The 21,557-nt window shown below is 32.4% G+C and overlaps 1 pseudogene; it reads left to right on the forward strand.

Moving 5' to 3' along the window:
• The first annotated feature begins 1,526 nt into the window (after positions 1 to 1,526).
• On the forward strand, positions 1,527 to 8,143 carry LOC111637770 (annotated as a pseudogene).
• Positions 8,144 to 21,557: the final 13,414 nt, after the last annotated feature.

The following is a 21,557-nucleotide window of genomic DNA, read 5'->3' on the forward strand; positions in this document are numbered from 1 at the left end:
TAACATGGGTTTTGTATAGACAGAAATAAATGAAGCTTTAAAAAATAGAAAAACCATTCATATGATAAACTTTTTATATTTTCTAACTGATTTATTTTTATTCGTTCTGTCATATGGACACTAAAAAGACCTTTTTTAAGTTTATTGTGGGTTCGACCAGGTCAACAATGGGACAGCCTGGGGACAAGGGACGGGCCTGTCATATCCAGAATGTACTATCTCTCAAAAGTTCCCTGGGGTTTTTCTTCCTTGCGGTCCTTGAGCGATAGGCTTATGCCTTCACCTTCTTAGCTATCCGGCTGGCGGCATTCTTATGTTGCTAGGATTCCGTAAACAATGCTTATTCTAATTGCAAAATATCTTGAAAAATCATATATATTTTACTCTGTATTCTTCATTGAAAATTTTAAATATTGAAAAGAACAATATGCATTTTGATTAAAAGAAAAACTTTTATTATTTTTTTTTATTTAAAATAGTTTATTTATTTATAATTTCATCCTGAAGGCATTAACAAAATATTCCCTTTATGTCCATTATGGGTTCTATCAGACTCACAATAAATCAGGTTGTGACAGGAGATGGAGCACGACATATTTCGCGTAAAATTCTTCAGGAAGCCTTTTGAGGATCCAACCCATACTTGAATTCGGATTCCCTAGATGTCCAGAACGGGCGTCTTAATGCTTTTGTCTCTTCGGCCATTCGACTGGTCAAAAAATAAATACACAGCCGGATGACCAAGCGGTCAAGGTGGAAGCCTACCGCTCTGGGAGCACGGGATCGAATCCGGACGGATCGATCTGGGAGACACGGGATCGAATATCCCCTGGAATCGAAAAATTCCTGGGAATAAATCCCCAGGAATTTTTCGGAAAGTGGTCCGTCCGAATATGTCTGGCCCCGTCCCTCATTACCCGGTCGCCTCATTGTGGGCCTGGCCGAACCCATAATGGGCTTGCTTAAAGAGGCCTCTTAGTGCCCACAGGGCGGAAAGAGTTAAAAACAAAAAAAAAAGATTAAAAAATGATATATTTCTTTCGACATCATAAAAAATTGTGACTGTTATCACTTAATTAATTAGGCTTTTATTTTCCATTTTAGTTATTTAAAATATAGTCAGGCAAGCATATGGGTGCACGATAAATTAATAACAGATTGCCTCGGAGAAGCACGGTTCAAGCGTGATCTAGACTATCATAATTTGTCACGTGTAGTACGAGTCGGAATATTATTTCTTATTCTTCGTACATGTTAATCAAGTCCGCTATTGGTCAGGCCTGTTCGAAAGGGAACGAAATTATTGTTTACCAATTTTGATACATCACATTAATTAATTTAACCAATCAATCGTAAAAAGTTTCAAAATTATTTTTCATGCATTATCACATTTACTTCGGATTTTAGATTTATATAATTCTTATCACTCGTTGTTAGGAATTTGATTATTTTGTTATAACAATTAATAAAAATGTATAATAAAAATTATCAATAAGAAAAAGAAAAAAGAAAAAAGAAAATCATTAAAAATTCTAAGAATTTGAAGCGCCATCCAGTGTTAACAATCGTACAAATCCAGTTTCTGAAATGGTTATTCATTAAAAGTAGGAAGTGATTTCGTGAGATGTAAAAAATTTAAAAACGTGGATTCTTATGTTTTGATTTTAGTAAATAACGTTTCTGTGAGGTTTGTTACTTATATTATTATAAATATATATGATTTTTTTTTTAAATTGAAGTATATATATATTTTATTTAGAGACTGTCATGGCGACGACAGACGAAACTATTGTTCAACCTTCAAGTAGAAATATATCTGAACAACAATCACGATTAGTGTCAGATGATAAAAATATTCTTCAAAAAACTTTAACCTCAATCGAAGAAAAAGATGATCAACATTATGCCCAGATGATGGCAATTTCAAATCGAAATAAGGCAATCCCAAGCCCTGGGACATCATCAGGAACTGGTGTCCACAATCCTTCTACAGGTCCCATTCAACAAAATTCAGGAACCACAAATGCAAATATTCCATCTCCAGCATCGCAAAATCAACAAGTTACAGTGCTTAATAACCAACCTGTACAAAATAATTTAAATATTCAAGTTCATTCGCAGCCGGCGGCGTCTTATCAGGTTATTGCGCAAACTCAACAGCCGCTGACATCCGAACAGTCTTATCCTCCGTCTCAAACGATCGGTCTACCTCCTTCGCCGTCGAATGCATCGTCTAATTATTTAGCTCAAAATTCTAATGCTGCAACAGATGCGCAGACAAATGTCGGTAACAAAACAAATTCTCAGTCGTATGCTGTATTATATCAACAAGGACAAGGATCTCAAAATATCCAAAATTCATCCGTGCAACAAGTCGGAGAAGTTGATCAAAATAATCACTCTTATTCCGCATTTCCTGAGATGAGTAATTCTCAACAGTCTATTTCTGAAACGACAATTGAAAACATGAATTCAATAGGTTCAAATCAGGTACAAAAGCCTATGTTGTTAAGTAATGCCCAGATTAACCAACTAAGAGCACAGATAAGAGCTTACAGGTATTTAGCACGTAACCAAGCTATTCCTGACAATTTGAGTTTAGCACTACTTGGAAAAAGACTTTCTCCACATGCTTTGTATCAGCAAACAAATGCTCTAACTTTGCAGTCTGCAGTAAGAGATATTCCAAATCAGTCTATTAGTGGAACTGTGATGGGACAACAGATAAAACCAGGACAGACTGTAACAATTTATGAACAGACTACCTCACATAACACAGCTCAGCCAGCAACAATAGTTACAAATACAAATCAAGTAAATGCTGCCTCTCAGAACTCAGGATCTGTTCAAATTCTGCCTGGTTCACAACAAGTAGGATCAAATGAACAGGTGAATAATGTTCCTACCATGATGCAATTGCAACAAAAACAGAATCGAATTACTCCAATAGCAAAACCTCAAGGTATTGATCCAGTTGAAATTTTAAAAGAAAGAGAAAATAGATTGGCTGCTCGTATTGTTCACAGAATTGAGGAATTTTCAAATTTACCAGCAAATTTACCAGATGATTTGAGAATCAAAGCAATGATAGAATTAAAAGCTTTAAGACTTTTAAATTTTCAACGCCAGTTGCGATCAGAAGTAATTTCTTGTATGCGTAGAGATACAACATTAGAATCATCATTTAATCCAAAGTTATATAAACGTTCCAAACGTCAAGGACTTAGAGAAGCTCGTATAACTGAAAAACTTGAAAAACAACAAAAACTTGAACAAGAAAGAAAGAGAAGGCAAAAACACCAAGAGTATCTAAATGCAGTACTTCAACATGGAAAAGATTTCAGAGAATATCATCGTAATATGCTAGGAAAGATTGGAAAAGTGAACAAAGCTGTAGTTACTTATCATGCTAATACTGAACGAGAACAGAAAAAGGAACAACAGAGAATAGAAAAAGAACGTTTGATACGACTTATGGCTGAAGATGAAGAAGGCTATAGAAAACTTATTGATCAGAAAAAAGATAAAAGATTAGCATTTTTATTATCACAGACTGATGAGTATATACGTAATTTGACAGAAATGGTGAGACAACATAAAGCTGACCAAAGGCAAAAATTGCGAGAAAAGAGAAAACAGAAGAAAAAGAAGAAGAAATTACAGAAATTACAACAAAAAGAAAATTCTGGTGAAAATAATGAGTCATTGCAAGAAGGTCTTATAGATGAAAGTTCTCAACAGAGTGATATACATGTTAATATAATAGAGACAGCTACTGGGAATGTACTTTCGGGACCTCATGCTCCTTTGGCAAGCCAGCTAGATGCTTGGTTAGAAATGCATCCTGGTTATGAAGTTGCACCTCGTGATGAAGATGATGAAGACGACGAGGATGATGATGGTTCTGATTCAGATGATGATGAAGAAGGTAAATCACGATTATCACATGGTCAAGGTAATAATAAAGGTTTTGATGATGAATCTAAAGAAATTATTCATGCTGCACAAGCTGAAGATGATGAATACAAAATATTTGAAGGTTATCAAAATTATTACAATATTGCTCATGGTATTAGAGAAGAAGTAAAAGAACAATCATCTCTTCTGGTTAATGGTAAATTAAAAGAATATCAAGTTAAAGGTTTGGAATGGTTAGTTTCATTATATAATAATAATTTAAATGGTATTTTAGCAGATGAAATGGGTTTGGGTAAGACCATTCAGACTATTGCTTTGATTACATACTTAATGGAAAAAAAGAAAGTATTTGGTCCTTATTTAATAATTGTTCCGTTATCAACTCTATCAAATTGGATGTTAGAATTTAATCATTGGGCTCCATCTGTTGTTAAAATTGCATATAAAGGTTTGCCAAATGTTCGACGACAGATTGCTCAGCAACTAAAGAGCACCAAGTTTAATGTTCTTCTTACTACTTATGAATATGTTATTAAGGATAAAGCTATTTTAGCAAAAATTCGATGGAAATACATGATTATAGATGAAGGGCATCGTATGAAAAATCATCATTGCAAATTAACTCAAGTTCTTAATATCCATTATAGTGCTCCTCATCGCCTGCTATTAACAGGAACACCATTACAAAATAAACTCCCAGAGTTATGGGCATTGCTGAATTTCTTATTACCTAGCATTTTTAAATGTTGTAATACATTTGAACAATGGTTTAATGCACCATTTGCTACAACAGGAGAAAAAGTTGAATTGAATGAAGAAGAAACTATTCTTATCATTCGACGTTTACATAAAGTGCTTCGGCCATTTTTGTTACGTCGACTAAAAAAAGAAGTAGAAGCTCAGTTACCAGAGAAAGTTGAATATGTTGTTAAATGTGATATGTCAGCTCTTCAACGTTTACTATATAGACATATGCAAACAAAAGGTGTTTTACTTACTGATGGTTCAGAAAAGGATAAGAAAGGAAAGGGTGGTACAAAAACACTAATGAATACTATTATGCAACTTCGAAAGATATGTAATCATCCATTTATGTTTCAGCATATTGAAGAAGCATTTGTAGAACATTCAGAATGTTCAACTGGTATAGTGCAAGGACCAGATTTATATCGAGCTTCTGGAAAATTTGAATTATTGGATCGTATTTTACCAAAATTCAGACAGACAGGTCATCGGATATTATTATTTTGTCAAATGACCACACTCATGACAATAATGGAAGATTATCTCAATTATAGAAATTTCAGTTATCTAAGACTAGATGGTGCAACAAAATCAGATGATCGTGGCCATTTGTTAGAATTATTTAACGATCCAAATTCTCTTTATTTTGTATTTTTATTGAGTACTAGAGCAGGTGGTCTTGGTTTGAATTTGCAAGCTGCCGATACTGTAATTATTTTTGATTCTGATTGGAATCCCCATCAGGATCTTCAAGCCCAAGATAGAGCTCATCGTATTGGTCAGCAGAATGAAGTACGTGTGTTGCGTTTAGTTACTGTGAATTCTGTAGAAGAAAGAATTCTTGCAGCTGCAAAATATAAATTGAACTTAGATGAAAAAGTTATACAAGCTGGTATGTTTGATCAAAAATCCACTGGTTCTGAAAGAAAACAGTTTCTTCAAGCTATTTTAGTACAGGATGAAATAGATGAAGATGAAGAAAATGAAGTACCAGATGATGAAACAATCAATCAGTTAATTGCAAGAAATGAAGAAGAATTTGAAATATTCAGAAAAATGGATCTTGATCGAAGAAGAGAAGAAGCACGCAACACAAAACGTAAACCTCGTCTTATAGAGGAGGATGAATTGCCTGCTTGGCTAGTAAAAGATGATGCAGAAGTAGAAAGACTGACTAATGAAGAAGAAGAAGATAAATTATTTGGTCGTGGTTCTCGTCAGAGAAAAGAAATAGATTATTCATATAATTTAACAGAGAAACAACTTTTGAAAGCTATAGAAGAAGAGAACTTGGAAGAGTGGGAAACAAAGAAAAAACAGAAAAGAGGCCGTAAGAGAAAGAGAGAAGTTGAGGTAGAAGAACCAAAACAGAAAAGAAAAAGAGGACGACCTCCTCTAGAAAAACTTCCACCTAATCCACCTAAGCTTACAAAACAAATGAAAAAACTCCTTGATATTGTAATAAATTACAAAGACAGTGATGGAAGAGTGTTAAGTAGTGCTTTCTTGCAATTGCCTCCAAGACGAGAACTCCCAGATTATTATGAAGTTATAAAAAAACCAGTCGATTTACGGAAAATTAAACAAAAAATCAAACATCATCGCTATCGTAGTTTAGATGATCTTGAAGGTGAATTTATGATATTATGTAAAAATGCCCAAACATATAATGTAGAAGGTTCTTTGATATACGAAGATTCTATTGTTCTGCAGTCTGTTTTCACTAATGCCCGAGAACGATTGGAAAAGGGGGGTGATTTGGCTTTGGTTGGAGGTGATGAATATAGTGATGGAGATAACAATGGTGGAGAAGATGATAGAGAAGAGGGAGGTGAAGAGGATGGTGGAGAAGATAATGATTCTGATGATGAAAGTAAATTACGCCTCAGTAAAAGTATAGAAGAACCACTGAAAAGAGAAAGAAGACGAAAAAGTCGAGCGGTTAAGCGCTACATAAGTGAAGATGACGAATCAGAAGACACTGATGACTAAAGTTTTAAGTAAATTATTCTTTATTTGTGTGAACTTTAAAAATTTCATTAATTAAACGCTTGTATTTTTTACAAGAAAAATATTTTAAATATTATTATATTGATATAAAAATTACAAAAATATAGAAAATATTAATTTTATTCATGTTTAGATTTAAATATGTGCTGGATGTGGCAAAAGTTATACCATAAAAAAAAATACAATAACCAAAAACTCTAGAATAATTTTCAATTTTATTTGGAAGGTATTATATCTGGTAAAACTTTCTTATTTCTGTCTCATACATTACAGGACAATATGACAGTTTCTTTCAGTATTTAGTATGAAAGTAAGTTTTGTTCTTGCATTTTATACAAAAAAAAAAACATTGTCATCATCAATGATAGTACCGACAAGGTGCAGTTATTGCAATCAATGTCAGTATTTTATGCAACTGAGAAATGTCTTCCTTTTAGATTTATTCATGAAGTTAAGTAGTGACAAAATTTCATCAGAAATTTATCATTACTAAGTTCCTAGATGTTGACAATTTGGTTAATAATTTACATTAAAGAGTTTGCAGTACATATGTACTTGTTAACTCAAATTTAAAAAGTACAGATTAATATTTAAAATTATGATTGATTTAATGTTATAACTAATTTGTTTCATTAATTAATGAAATAGATTAAATATAACATATTTTTCAGCATTCATAAATGCAACAATAAAACTTTTTCCATCCTCTACAAAGATGTCAAAGAAAGTCAAAAATGAATTAAAACTCACATTTGCAGTTGTCGTCATAGAATATGATTAAAAATCGTTCTAGAATTTTTGAATTATTTGCTTTAATATGATCATAGAATGTAACATTGTGTAATAGTAGCTTGTTTATATTTTGTGTGATTTATCATACAAGAGTAATAAGAAATTAAATATATATATAATGGTACAGTATTTGTAATTTTAATAGTTATGGTATATTTTGCAAATCTTGCTTTTCATAAGTGTATTTTATAAAAGAAAAAAAAAAAAGCATATCATATTAGTTTATATAATCTGTATAATAAGGGTGTTAAATTTAATAAATGAAATATTATAAATATGAAATTTTCTTTTGGAGTATGTAAATGTCGATAAGAACATTCGATAACTTACATTCTTGAATTTGAATTTATCGTTGATAGATATATTGAATAAAAATGGAAAGTGTGAATGCAATGCCAAACTAAAGAGTAGTTCTTTTTAAAGCATTGAAAATTTAGAAAAAAATGAAAATATATTTTAAATTGAGATAAATATAACATTTAAAATGGTACGTATTAAGTGAGAGGAATGAGTGAAAAAAGTGTGGAGAGAATTAGAACCTGAATAAATGTTTTATTTTCTTTTAGCCATTGTCAAAACTATTAAATTACTATTAAACATAAGTGTAAGATGATGAAATATGGGTTTCAATAATTTTCAAAGTCTGCAAGACACGATTCTTCTAAGAGGAAATTGTTATGAAGCTAATTTTAATAACTCTAAATATTGTGAAAAATTTAGAACTTAAAATGTTTATCTCATAGTAATAATGGATATTTGAATACATGCATTAAAGTATTTGATGTATTTTGATAGCTTTGTGGCCTATTATACTGTATCTGTGATTTAGATATTGTTTCAATATAGTACTTTTAAAGTGATTGAAATCCATTTTCTACATCTAGCAAAAATAACTACAATTAAAATTAATATTGAAGTACATGCATTTTTTTATTTTCCTGAATAAGAAGATATATACTAGTTCCTATAATAAGAATTACAGTGTAAAGTCTTTTATATCAAGTTTGCAGTATAATAGCAGCAAAATATTATATTAATGTAACTTTATTTTTCTGTTTTAATGAATATTTTATCTAGTCTTAAAACATATTATTACATAAATAATTTTTAAGATACAATACATGTATATTTTAATCTATAATGAATTTTTAAGAATATCTGAAGAAAACAGTTACAATAAATCATAAAAAATACATACAATTAAAATAAAATTGATATAATTTTGGATTATTTATATTGTTTAAACTGTTGATCTGACAAAATTCCCAAAAGTGTGTATAAGCATACATCTTTTACTTTAAAATAGTTGAATAAAAATTTACATTTAACTTTGTCTCAATGTAAAGTCCATTATTCTGTCTATTTTTGTGTGAATTATTTAAAACAAAATATTATATATAATTTCTCTGGGATATATTTTAACAGATAATTTGTAGGTAATGTTTTGAGATTTGAATATCTTTATAAGCTATTAATGTTTTAATATATTAGAATGCTTATATATTTCTTGAATTTATGTAGAAATGTATGATATTTTTTCATACTTTTGAGCTGTTTTAAATTTAGATATGGATTTGAGATTAAAATCTTGGTTTTAATATTATATTTAGTTCATAAACTTTACAAGAAAATAAGTCACTTGATGCAAAATTTTACAATTCACAAGAATCGTGCTAGCTAATATATGAATATGATATATAATATACTAATAAAATTACCTCAATTATTACCTGTGTTACTATGTAGTGAATAATTTTGCAAAATACATTTTAATATTTTATATATTTTTGTATGATATTGCATATACATGTGTGTTTCAACCATAATAACTTTTGGATATAGACATTTATTAAAAACTAAAAGGAATATATATTATAATTATTCAATAACAATAAATTAAAATATTTTCTTAAATGCATTCCATCTTTTAATATTAAAATTATGTTGATATTTTTATACTTCTCATGACATGTAAAAAATTATATAGATATATCTATATATAAATGTCTCTCATAAAATATATATATATAATTTTACTAATAAAATTAATGAATAATATACTGTATTTTCTAAAATTATAATTTTTAATAAAAAAAAAACTATATGGCACTTTATTTGTGATATAATTTTGTCATGCCTTGTATTAATACATGCTGTATTATGAATTACAATTAACATATATTTGCAATGATTCAAGTCCAGGATTTTATGTATAGTAAAACAAATTTAAAATGAATGTTTGATGATGTTTTATTGTAATTAAAACTGAGGTCTTAAATCATTGTATTGTTATGAAATGTAATATGTAAAACAGCAATGTAGAGATACATTTTACAAAAATTATATTGAGCAATTGTATCAAATATGCAATATTCTTTTATGTATTTTGTGTAATGCATTCAGAATTAATTTTTAATATAGATGCTGCAGAAGTTTAGAATAAATTCCCTAAAGCTCTTAAGAGATGATGATTTTATTTAATATAATGTATTCACAGTTGACTTCTACATGTTTATTACATACTTTTATTACTATAATGTTTTAGAAAACTAGTACTTTTGGTCTCTGTACCCATCAGAGGGTATTAGGAGCAATAAAGATTGTGAAAACGATATAAGATCTCTATTAATTAACAGCCCTCTGTAGTAAGATAAATAAATGAGCTACAAGGATACTCTGATTTTGTCTCTCAATACTTAGCACAAAAATGCTAGTTTGTAAGAGGTTTTTGCTCTGAGAAAAGTAGTTTAAATTGTCTTTATTTTTTATTAACTTGTATTAACAAAGAATTCATTATAACAAAAATATATGTAGATTTCCAAGCAAAAGTATATATTTTTTTTATTAACAGTGAATTTAATTTATCTACCTAAACTGATAATTCTACTATGCAGTAGAATAAGCAATACTGTAGAAAAATGATATGCATGAGTATTAATCATGATGAACACATTCCAGATTTCATTTATTGATGATGATTTAGTAGTCCTAAAATCCTATTTTGCCTCCTTTTTTTAATTTGGGAATTTAAACAAAATGAACATTTTCGACCATAAACTTGGTCTTCATCAGGCTAATGGCCAGTATAAATTTGAACACAGTGTTTATAAATTATTTTTAAATTCCAAAATATTTAAATCTTGGAAAACGTTTTTTACCGTACATGTTAATAAAGTGATAAAAATATCTTTACATCCACACACACAAATAATAAGATGCAAATACTGGTGTAGAAACGTTATCTACTAGCTAGTGTTATTCCCGTTACTTTTCTTCATAGCACCACCTCCATGCATATGAAATACTAGTGACATCCTTTGCATTAATGCAGTTGCCAGACGGGCCTGCTTTGTATATTTCTCAGGGCTGTGGAGTTGGAGTCGTGGAGTTTTGGTGTTTTAGCCGGAGTCGGATGGTAAGGAAGAGTTGGAGTCGGTAGATTTGTACATGACTCCATAGCCCTGATATTTCTAATGCTTCCAGGTTGCAAAAACTTGATCATACATTTTTAACAATTTGGCCTTATGGAGATCGGCTTGTATTTCAGGATCAGTATTGTTCATACTGGGATATTCAAAAGATTTTTTGTGTTGATTTATCTTCCCAGGAGTTGTGGGAGAGGTTGTTTTTAAAATCTAACAATTTTAAATATTTTTGTTAGAAAATTTGAATTGAACTATTCTAGGTCTCACATGAGCAAACTGACATTTTTACAATACAACTTCAATGTATTACAATTCTTTATTAAAGATTAAAAATAAAAATTACGTATCATACAAATTATCCATTCAAATACCCAAATGCCCAGACCTGGTAGTTTTTGACCTCAGAGTCCAACCAATTATTTTTGGAACACTAAATTTTCTTCAGTGTAATAATAAAATCTGGCAATGAGTTACATAACTTTCCTGGCTGCTGAGATTTTAATTATAAAAGCTATTTTTTAAATAATAATAAATACAATTGTGTGTAGCATCATCTGTTATCAGATTTTGTTATAAACTTTTTATACTATTATAAAATAAAGTTTAACTGTGAGGGTAGTGATGAGTTTTATAAAACAAATTATAAATGCTACTAATGAGTAAAATCTTTATTAAGTCCAACCCCCTGTTTGACTTAATCACCAAAATTTAATAGTGTCAATTCTCCTTACATAAAAGTTATCATGCCAAATTTTCTTTTCTAATCTTTACCCCATCCTGAGATATTAAACAAAATGGATGCCAATACACGTCTACGGAATTTTTTTACTTTGGGTTTAGGTGGTCTGAAAACATGGATATGCAAAAAAAAACTTTGAAGGTCAAATTGACACAATTCCAATACTTTCCCTTGTTATGAGTACCTAACAGCTGGGAAAATAATAAACTGCTACTGCCTGATTTGATGTTCTAATTTTACATACCAATTTAATTTTTAGTGTTTTTTCAATAAAATACACTCCCAAAACTGACATTGCAACATCATGAAGGAATGTGCCTAGCCACATGCAAATTGCAGGACCTGTAGAAGTGAGAGATATGCAAATGATCAAGTTTGCTTATGCATTGGGTCATGTACTCAGTTTTTGGCTATAAAGACCAGCAGCCAGCTTGGGCCATAAATGTTACCAGTAACAGTTTGTGGTAGTCAGTCTTTTAGAGAAGCATAGACAATGTCTTAGAGACAACAGCAAGCTGAATACCATCAGTTGGGGAATAAAACCGTATCCTGGACCTTTGTGACCTTGGTTTGTCAATGCATGCATTTATCACACGCACTGGACACAATGTACTGTACCATCCAGCAATATGTGATATGATGGATGCAGGAACATCTGTGAACATGCTGAAGAGAGAGTGGATTGCACCAGTGCACACAGACTGGCAGATTTGCTGAATGACCTGTTTGCCACAACACACAACATCCAATGCTGCCTGTTGCAGTCAATGGGTGCATCTGTGTCCAACCAAAACATTTGCAATAGGTTGCATGAAGTTGGGCTGCTTGACATGGCTGCAAACCTGGTGTGGTGTCATCATCATTGCAACTGGGATCACTGAATGGCATTGGGTATTCTTACTTCTGTAACCTGTTATCAGTGCATTATGTATAAAAAATACAGTGGGTGACAAACGTTTTCGAACTATCGCAAAGTTCTTCAGATCAAATAGGTTTGGAATGCTTCAGAATGGAATGTAAAGATTTAAAACAAAACTGAATGTCATTTCGACAAAATCCGTTTTGCCGGGCATGCGCAATCACATGCTGATAGATACAATTACAGATCGGCATCTATGAGGGCCTGCCAGGCTAGCAACAAACTAAGTTCCTCCTAGTTGACATAGGTGGTCTCTTGGCCAGCTTTGTAAATGGCTATGGCTTCTAGCCATTTAAGATGGTCCTGGTGGGTCTGAACATCAAAGCGGAGTTTGACAAGGCTGAAATTGTCGTCACCACGACAAAATTGCACATATCTTTGGATGGCCATGATATATCCCGAGAAAAACTATGTCCCAGTCCTTTTAGCCAAGTGTCACACTGGCCATCATGTTCAATCAGTAGACAGCCCTGGTGCACGTTTCCCATCCTCCATCATAAAGCCCTAAGTACTGAGTACATCTGTTGTACTGAGTTCGCCACCAGTCATCACAGATACAACATGATAAATTATTACTGCCCAAAGGACTTGAGTATCGACCAGATCCTCGAAAACATACAGCATATCATCAATCATTTCCCGGGCGCCTATCTCATCCTCTCTGGTGATACAAACGCCCACTCCCCAACCTGGGGGGGCGACCGTCTGGACAACCGAGGCAGAACCCTCGAAGATTTCATCGCTCGCAATGGCATGCTTGTTATTAACGACCCCTCTTCTCCGCCCACCTTCACCTCNCCGCCTAGGGGCAGACCAAGTTGACTGGTCCAAGCCCCCTGAACAAGTACTTTGAACGCTAGCAGCTAGTAAAGGGAACCTAAAGAAACTAAAGGATTTGATGGGAAAAATCATAGATCTCTTCGATCTATAGGTTTGGAAAGAGCTAGTTTGGGTCCCCTCTCGTAGGAAAAGGGGCCCCGCTGTCTGAATACCTACTACATAGGTATAAGTCTAAGCATTTAGTACAAGTGTGAGCTGGATAAGGTTTAGTAGTGTGAACCATAAGTGCAGTACAGGCTGCACAAAACAAAAGTTATGCCAAGTTAGAGGGCTGGGCCGGGGTGCGGATGGGAGCCCGAATGAAGATCATAGGGCCCAGCTACGTCGTCCTGTCTACCGCGTCAGGTACTGACCAGTCGATGAATAAGGCATAGTCTCTTTAACCCTGTGGTGCCAATAGGCGGGGCAGGGAAGGAGTTCCTTATGAGACCTTCCCTGACCGACAGCTCCGGAACTCTCGCCCATCAAACACCCGTGGGATCTCGTCCAATGTGAAGTGTACCAGGGACCATCACCACATATTGTAGATGATGTGGACACAATTTGGCAAGGAATATCTCAGGCAACCATTAATTACCTCATTGATAGAATTCCATGCAATATATCTGCATATTGCGGGCCATATTCATTAATGAATAAATAGGTGTTTGTTGAATATCTTTAATCATTTGCATATCTGTCACCTCTACTGGTTCTGCAATTTGCATATAGATATGTGCATTCCTCCATGGTATTGCAATTTCACTTTTGAGGAGTGTATATGGTTCATGTACAGTATATATATATTTGTGCTTTGAAGAAAATTTTATTTTCTTCAAAGCAACAAATAAAAATATTTAAAATTTCTGTTTTATTTCATCATTAATTATCAATTTGTGTAAGAATAACTGATGTGGAAGTTATTGTATGAAGTTTGATAGCATTCTATTACAATAAATCAGTGTGTGCTGCAGCACTCTAGGGAGCTACTGCTTCCTCACACAGGCACCACGAAGTAATATAAAATTTTCATAATTTTACTTCCACTTTCAATTCAATGAGATACAATGCGACATCTAGCAGACCTGGTGCAATCTTTAAATCAGTAATAAAGGTGGCAAATAGAATCACAAAATGTAAAAAACCTCTACCATCGCAGAAAAACTCATTCTACCAGCTGCTGTAGATGTGGTGAACATTATGATCAGTGAGTCTGCTGGGAAGCAGCTTTTAAAAGTGCCTTTGTCTAATAATTCACAGAATACAGCACATAGTGAAAACCTCCAATGTTCAGTTAATTGAAAAAATAAAAGGGAAGGAATTTGTGTTGCAGCTGCATGAGGACAGATGATGACAATGATGCTTGCTTGATTTGCTATATACAGTTTATAGATAGTAATAACATTGTAGAAGACTCTCTTTTGTAAAAGCATCACTGCTGGTGCAAAGACTCACAACTTGTTTGAGGTTTTTGATATTTTTATATCTGAAAATAATTTGGAGTGGACCAAATACATTGGTATTGGTACTGATGGTGTCATTCAATGTCCGGGTGTTATGGAAGATTGCAAGAACTTTTTCTAAGCAAAGACCCTGATGCACTGTGAACCCATTGCATTATTCACAGGAAGCACTCGCATCAAATATCTGAGTCCTACATAAAACCAGGCCTTAGAATATGTAGTAAATGTAGTAAACTTTATAAAAACTCAGCTGTTGAAGGTAAGATTTCTCAAAAGATCAGGCGAGGATCTGAGCACACATCTTTGTTGTACAACACTACAGCACAAAACATAACTATGAGAGTGCAATGTCTCTCTCAAGGTAATGTTTTTGTCTTGTATGTTTGAAATGTGACAGGAAATTTATATTTTTCTTAAAGAAGAAGACCACAAGTATGCTGAAAATTGTGCAAATGAAGATTTTTTGGTAAAACTAGCATACAAGTTGATTGAGAAAATTCCAGCTTTTACAAAAAAATTAAAACTACGGAAAAGAAAAATAAATGAAAACAGGGGAAAAGATTGTTTTTCCTTGTTGCAACAGTTTTTGACCTCCAATGGAGTTAATTTCTCTCTAAGTATGAAATCTATTTTTGAAGAACATTTATCACCTGGTTTGAAAAATATTTTAAAAATGATAATATTGATAAATTTGCATGGATTCAAGATCCATTTAATGCCAGTGCTCCATCTGAATTTACTGCTGCAGAAGAAGAGAATCTTATTGAGTTGTCTTGCGACAATATGTTGAAAACAAAATTTAGTAGCATGGAATTAACTGAATTTTGGATATCAGTAAAAGATGAATATCCCTTCTGAGTGGTAAAGCTCAGAGAATCTTAATTCCATTTGTGCAAAGCTGAGTTTGTTGCTCTGATAAAAATTAAGCATTGCATGAGAATCAATGTGGAGAAGGAAATGAGAGTGGCTGTGTCTAGTTTGATTCCAAGATTTGAGAAAATGTGCAGTGATCAACAGGCTCATCCATCTCACTAATTATAATTAATTAAATTTATTCAATTAAATTTTTTTGCTATCTTAAATACATTATATTTTTTACTTAATGTCCTAACTTTAATTTAAAAAATATTGGCTATTTCACAAATTGTACATACTTGTTAGAATTTGACATAGGGCATCTTGGAAAAACTCTGGATTTAGCAAGTGTGCCGAGAATCAAAAAAGTTTGGGAACCACTGCAGTAAATGTTATTGACTTACCTNGCATTTTTTTATTTTCCTGAATAAGAAGATATATACTAGTTCCTATAATAAGAATTACAGTGTAAAGTCTTTTATATCAAGTTTGCAGTATAATAGCAGCAAAATATTATATTAATGTAACTTTATTTTTCTGTTTTAATGAATATTTTATCTAGTCTTAAAACATATTATTACATAAATAATTTTTAAGATACAATACATGTATATTTTAATCTATAATGAATTTTTAAGAATATCTGAAGAAAACAGTTACAATAAATCATAAAAAATACATACAATTAAAATAAAATTGATATAATTTTGGATTATTTATATTGTTTAAACTGTTGATCTGACAAAATTCCCAAAAGTGTGTATAAGCATACATCTTTTACTTTAAAATAGTTGAATAAAAATTTACATTTAACTTTGTCTCAATGTAAAGTCCATTATTCTGTCTATTTTTGTGTGAATTATTTAAAACAAAATATTATATATAATTTCTCTGGGATATATTTTAACAGATAATTTGTAGGTAATGTTTTGAGATTTGAATATCTTTATAAGCTATTAATGTTTTAATATATTAGAATGCTTATATATTTCTTGAATTTATGTAGAAATGTATGATATTTTTTCATACTTTTGAGCTGTTTTAAATTTAGATATGGATTTGAGATTAAAATCTTGGTTTTAATATTATATTTAGTTCATAAACTTTACAAGAAAATAAGTCACTTGATGCAAAATTTTACAATTCACAAGAATCGTGCTAGCTAATATATGAATATGATATATAATATACTAATAAAATTACCTCAATTATTACCTGTGTTACTATGTAGTGAATAATTTTGCAAAATACATTTTAATATTTTATATATTTTTGTATGATATTGCATATACATGTGTGTTTCAACCATAATAACTTTTGGATATAGACATTTATTAAAAACTAAAAGGAATATATATTATAATTATTCAATAACAATAAATTAAAATATTTTCTTAAATGCATTCCATCTTTTAATATTAAAATTATGTTGATATTTTTATACTTCTCATGACATGTAAAAAATTATATAGATATATCTATATATAAATGTCTCTCATAAAATATATATATATAATTTTACTAATAAAATTAATGAATAATATACTGTATTTTCTAAAATTATAATTTTTAATAAAAAAAAAACTATATGGCACTTTATTTGTGATATAATTTTGTCATGCCTTGTATTAATACATGCTGTATTATGAATTACAATTAACATATATTTGCAATGATTCAAGTCCAGGATTTTATGTATAGTAAAACAAATTTAAAATTAATGTTTGATGTTGTTTTATTGTAATTAAAACTGAGGTCTTAAATCATTGTATTGTTATGAAATGTAATATGTAAAACAGCAATGTAGAGATACATTTTACAAAAATTATATTGAGCAATTGTATCAAATATGCAATATTCTTTTATGTATTTTGTGTAATGCATTCAGAATTAATTTTTAATATAGATGCTGCAGAAGTTTAGAATAAATTCCCTAAAGCTCTTAAGAGATGATGATTTTATTTAATATAATGTATTCACAGTTGAGTTCTACATGTTTATTACATACTTTTATTACTATAATGTTTTAGAAAACTAGTACTTTTGGTCTCTGTACCCATCAGAGGGTATTAGGAGCAATAAAGATTGTGAAAACGATATAAGATCTCTATTAATTAACAGCACTCTGTAGTAAGATAAATAAATGAGCTACAAGGATACTCTGATTTTGTCTCTCAATACTTAGCACAAAAATGCTAGTTTGTAAGAGGTTTTTGCTCTGAGAAAAGTAGTTTAAATTGGCTTTATTTTTTATTAACTTGTATTAACAAAGAATTCATTATAACAAAAATATATGTAGATTTCCAAGCAAAAGTATATAGTTTTTTTATTAACAGTGAATTTATACGTAGATTTCCAAGCAAAAGTATATATTTTTTTTATTAACAGTGAATTTAATTTATCTACCTAAACTGATAATTCTACTATGCAGTAGAATAAGCAACACTGTAGAAAAATGATATGCATGAGTATTAATCATGATGAACACATTCCAGATTTCATTTATTGATGATGATTTAGTAGTCCTAAAATCCTATTTTGCCTCCTTTTTTTAATTTGGGAATTTAAACAAAATGAACATTTTCGACCATAAACTTGGTCTTCATCAGGCTAATGGCCAGTATAAATTTGAACACAGTGTTTATAAATTATTTTTAAATTCCAAAATATTTAAATCTTGGAAAACGTTTTTTACCGTACATGTTAATAAAGTGATAAAAATATCTTTACATCCACACACACAAATAATAAGATGCAAATACTGGTGTAGAAACGTTATCTACTAGCTAGTGTTATTCCCGTTACTTTTCTTCATAGCACCACCTCCATGCATATGAAATACTAGTGACATCCTTTGCATTAATGCAGTTGCCAGACGGGCCTGCTTTGTATATTTCTCAGGGCTGTGGAGTTGGAGTCGTGGAGTTTTGGTGTTTTAGCCGGAGTCGGATGGTAAGGAAGAGTTGGAGTCGGTAGATTTGTACATGACTCCATAGCCCTGATATTTCTAATGCTTCCAGGTTGCAAAAACTTGATCATACATTTTTAACAATTTGGCCTTATGGAGATCGGCTTGTATTTCAGGATCAGTATTGTTCATACTGGGATATTCAAAAGATTTTTTGTGTTGATTTATCTTCCCAGGAGTTGTGGGAGAGGTTGTTTTTAAAATCTAACAATTTTAAATATTTTTGTTAGAAAATTTGAATTGAACTATTCTAGGTCTCACATGAGCAAACTGACATTTTTACAATACAACTTCAATGTATTACAATTCTTTATTAAAGATTAAAAATAAAAATTACATATCATACAAATTATCCATTCAAATACCCAAATGCCCAGACCTGGTAGTTTTTGACCTCAGAGTCAAACCAATTATTTTTGGAACACTAAATTTTCTTCAGTGTAGTAATAAAATCTGGCAATGAGTTACATAACTTTCCTGGCTGCTGAGATTTTAATTATAAAAGCTATTTTTTAAATAATAATAAATACAATTGTGTGTAGCACCATCTGTTATCAGATTTTGTTATAAACTTTTTATACTATTATAAAATAAAGTTTAACTGTGAGGGTAGTGATGAGTTTTATAAAACAAATTATAAATGCTAATAATGAGTAAAATCTTTATTAAGTCCAACCCCCTGTTTGACTTAATCACCAAAATTTAATAGTGTCAATTCTCCTTACATAAAAGTTATCATGCCAAATTTTCTTTTCTAATCTTTACCCCATCCTGAGATATTAAACAAAATGGATGCCAATACACGTCTACGGAATTTTTTTACTTTGGGTTTAGGTGGTCTGAAAACATGGATATGCAAAAAAAAACTTTGAAGGTCAAATTGACACAATTCCAATACTTTCCCTTGTTATGAGTACCTAACAGCTGGGAAAATAATAAACTGCTACTGCCTGATTTGATGTTCTAATTTTACATACCAATTTAATTTTTAGTGTTTTTTCAATAAAATACACTTCCAAAACTGACATTGCAACATCATGAAGGAATGTGCCTAGCCACATGCAAATTGCAGGACCTGTAGAAGTGAGAGATATGCAAATGATCAAGTTTGCTTATGCATTGGGTCATGTACTCAGTTTTTGGCTATAAAGACCAGCAGCCAGCTTGGGCCATAAATGTTACCAGTAACAGTTTGTGGTAGTCAATCTTTTAGAGAAGCATAGACAATGTCTTGGAGACAACAGCAAGCTGAATACCATCAGTTGGGGAATAAAACCGTATCCTGGACCTTTGTGACCTTGGTTTGTCAATGCATGCATTTATCACATGCACTGGACACAATGTACTGTACCATCCAGCAATATGTGATATGATGGATGCAGGAACATCTGTGAACATGCTGAAGAGAGAGTGGATTGCACCAGTGCACACAGACTGGCTGATTTGCTGAATGACCTGTTTGCCACAACACACAACATCCAATGCTGCCTGTTGCAGTCAATGGGTGCATCTGTGTCCAACCAAAACATTTGCAATAGGTTGCATGAAGTTGGGCTGCTTGACATGGCTGCAAACCTGGTGTGGTGTCATCATCATTGCAACTGGGATCACTGAATGGCATTGGGTATTCTTACTTCTGTAACCTGTTATCAGTGCATTATGTATAAAAAATACAGTGGGTGACAAACGTTTTCGAACTATCGCAAAGTTCTTCAGATCAAATAGGTTTGGAATGCTTCAGAATGGAATGTAAAGATTTAAAACAAAACTGAATGTCATTTCGACAAAATCCGTTTTGCCGGGCATGCGCAATCACATGCTGATAGATACAATTACAGATCGGCATCTATGAGGGCCTGCCAGGCTAGCAACAAACTAAGTTCCTCCTAGTTGACATAGGTGGTCTCTTGGCCAGCTTTGTAAATGGCTATGGCTTCTAGCCATTTAAGATGGTCCTGGTGGGTCTGGACATCAAAGCGGAGTTTGACAAGGCTGAAATTGTCGTCACCACGACAAAATTGCACATATCTTTGGATGGCCATGATGGTATCCCGAGAAAAACTGTCCCAGTCCTTTTAGCCAAGTGTCACACTGGCCATCATGTTCAATCAGTAGACAGCCCTGGTGCACGTTTCCCATCCTCCATCATAAAGCCCTAAGTACTGAGTACATCTGTTGTACTGAGTTCGCCACCAGTCATCACAGATACAACATGATAAATTATTACTGCCCAAAGGACTTGAGTATCGACCAGATCCTCGAAAACATACAGCATATCATCAATCATTTCCCGGGCGCCTATCTCATCCTCTCTGGTGATACAAACGCCCACTCCCCAACCTGGGGGGGCGACCGTCTGGACAACCGAGGCAGAACCCTCGAAGATTTCATCGCTCGCAATGGCATGCTTGTTATTAACGACCCCTCTTCTCCGCCCACCTTCACTTCCACACAAGGCTACAGTTGGATCGATGTGACAGCCTGTTCAATGGGCTGTTACCCCTCCATCCACAACTGGAGGATCCTTGAGGATAACATTGACAACCATGCCTTTATCTCCTTTACTCTTGGGGTCAGTTTTGAAGACACAACACACCCTTGGCCAAAATACAATATTAAACGTGTCAACTGGACTGAGCTACAGAACTTTCTCGAATCTAATCTGGTCGACTACAACTGCGACAACTACACCGAGGCCCGTCGCCGCATCGACCAGAACATCAACATCATAAACACTGCCTGCAATACGTTCATCCCAAAGTACGTCAACAAAAGAAAATCTGTCCCATGGTGGACCCCAGAATTAACGAACCTCAGAAAGACTAACATCCGTCTAAGAAAGGAGTACCAGAACAGTCGAGCACAACCCACTCGTAACACCCTTAAACAACGTTACTACCATCAC

Source organism: Centruroides sculpturatus, unplaced genomic scaffold, assembly GCF_000671375.1.
Source record: "Centruroides sculpturatus isolate CEXI.00-Female unplaced genomic scaffold, Cexi_2.0 scaffold1116, whole genome shotgun sequence".
Taxonomy (NCBI): domain Eukaryota; kingdom Metazoa; phylum Arthropoda; class Arachnida; order Scorpiones; family Buthidae; genus Centruroides; species Centruroides sculpturatus.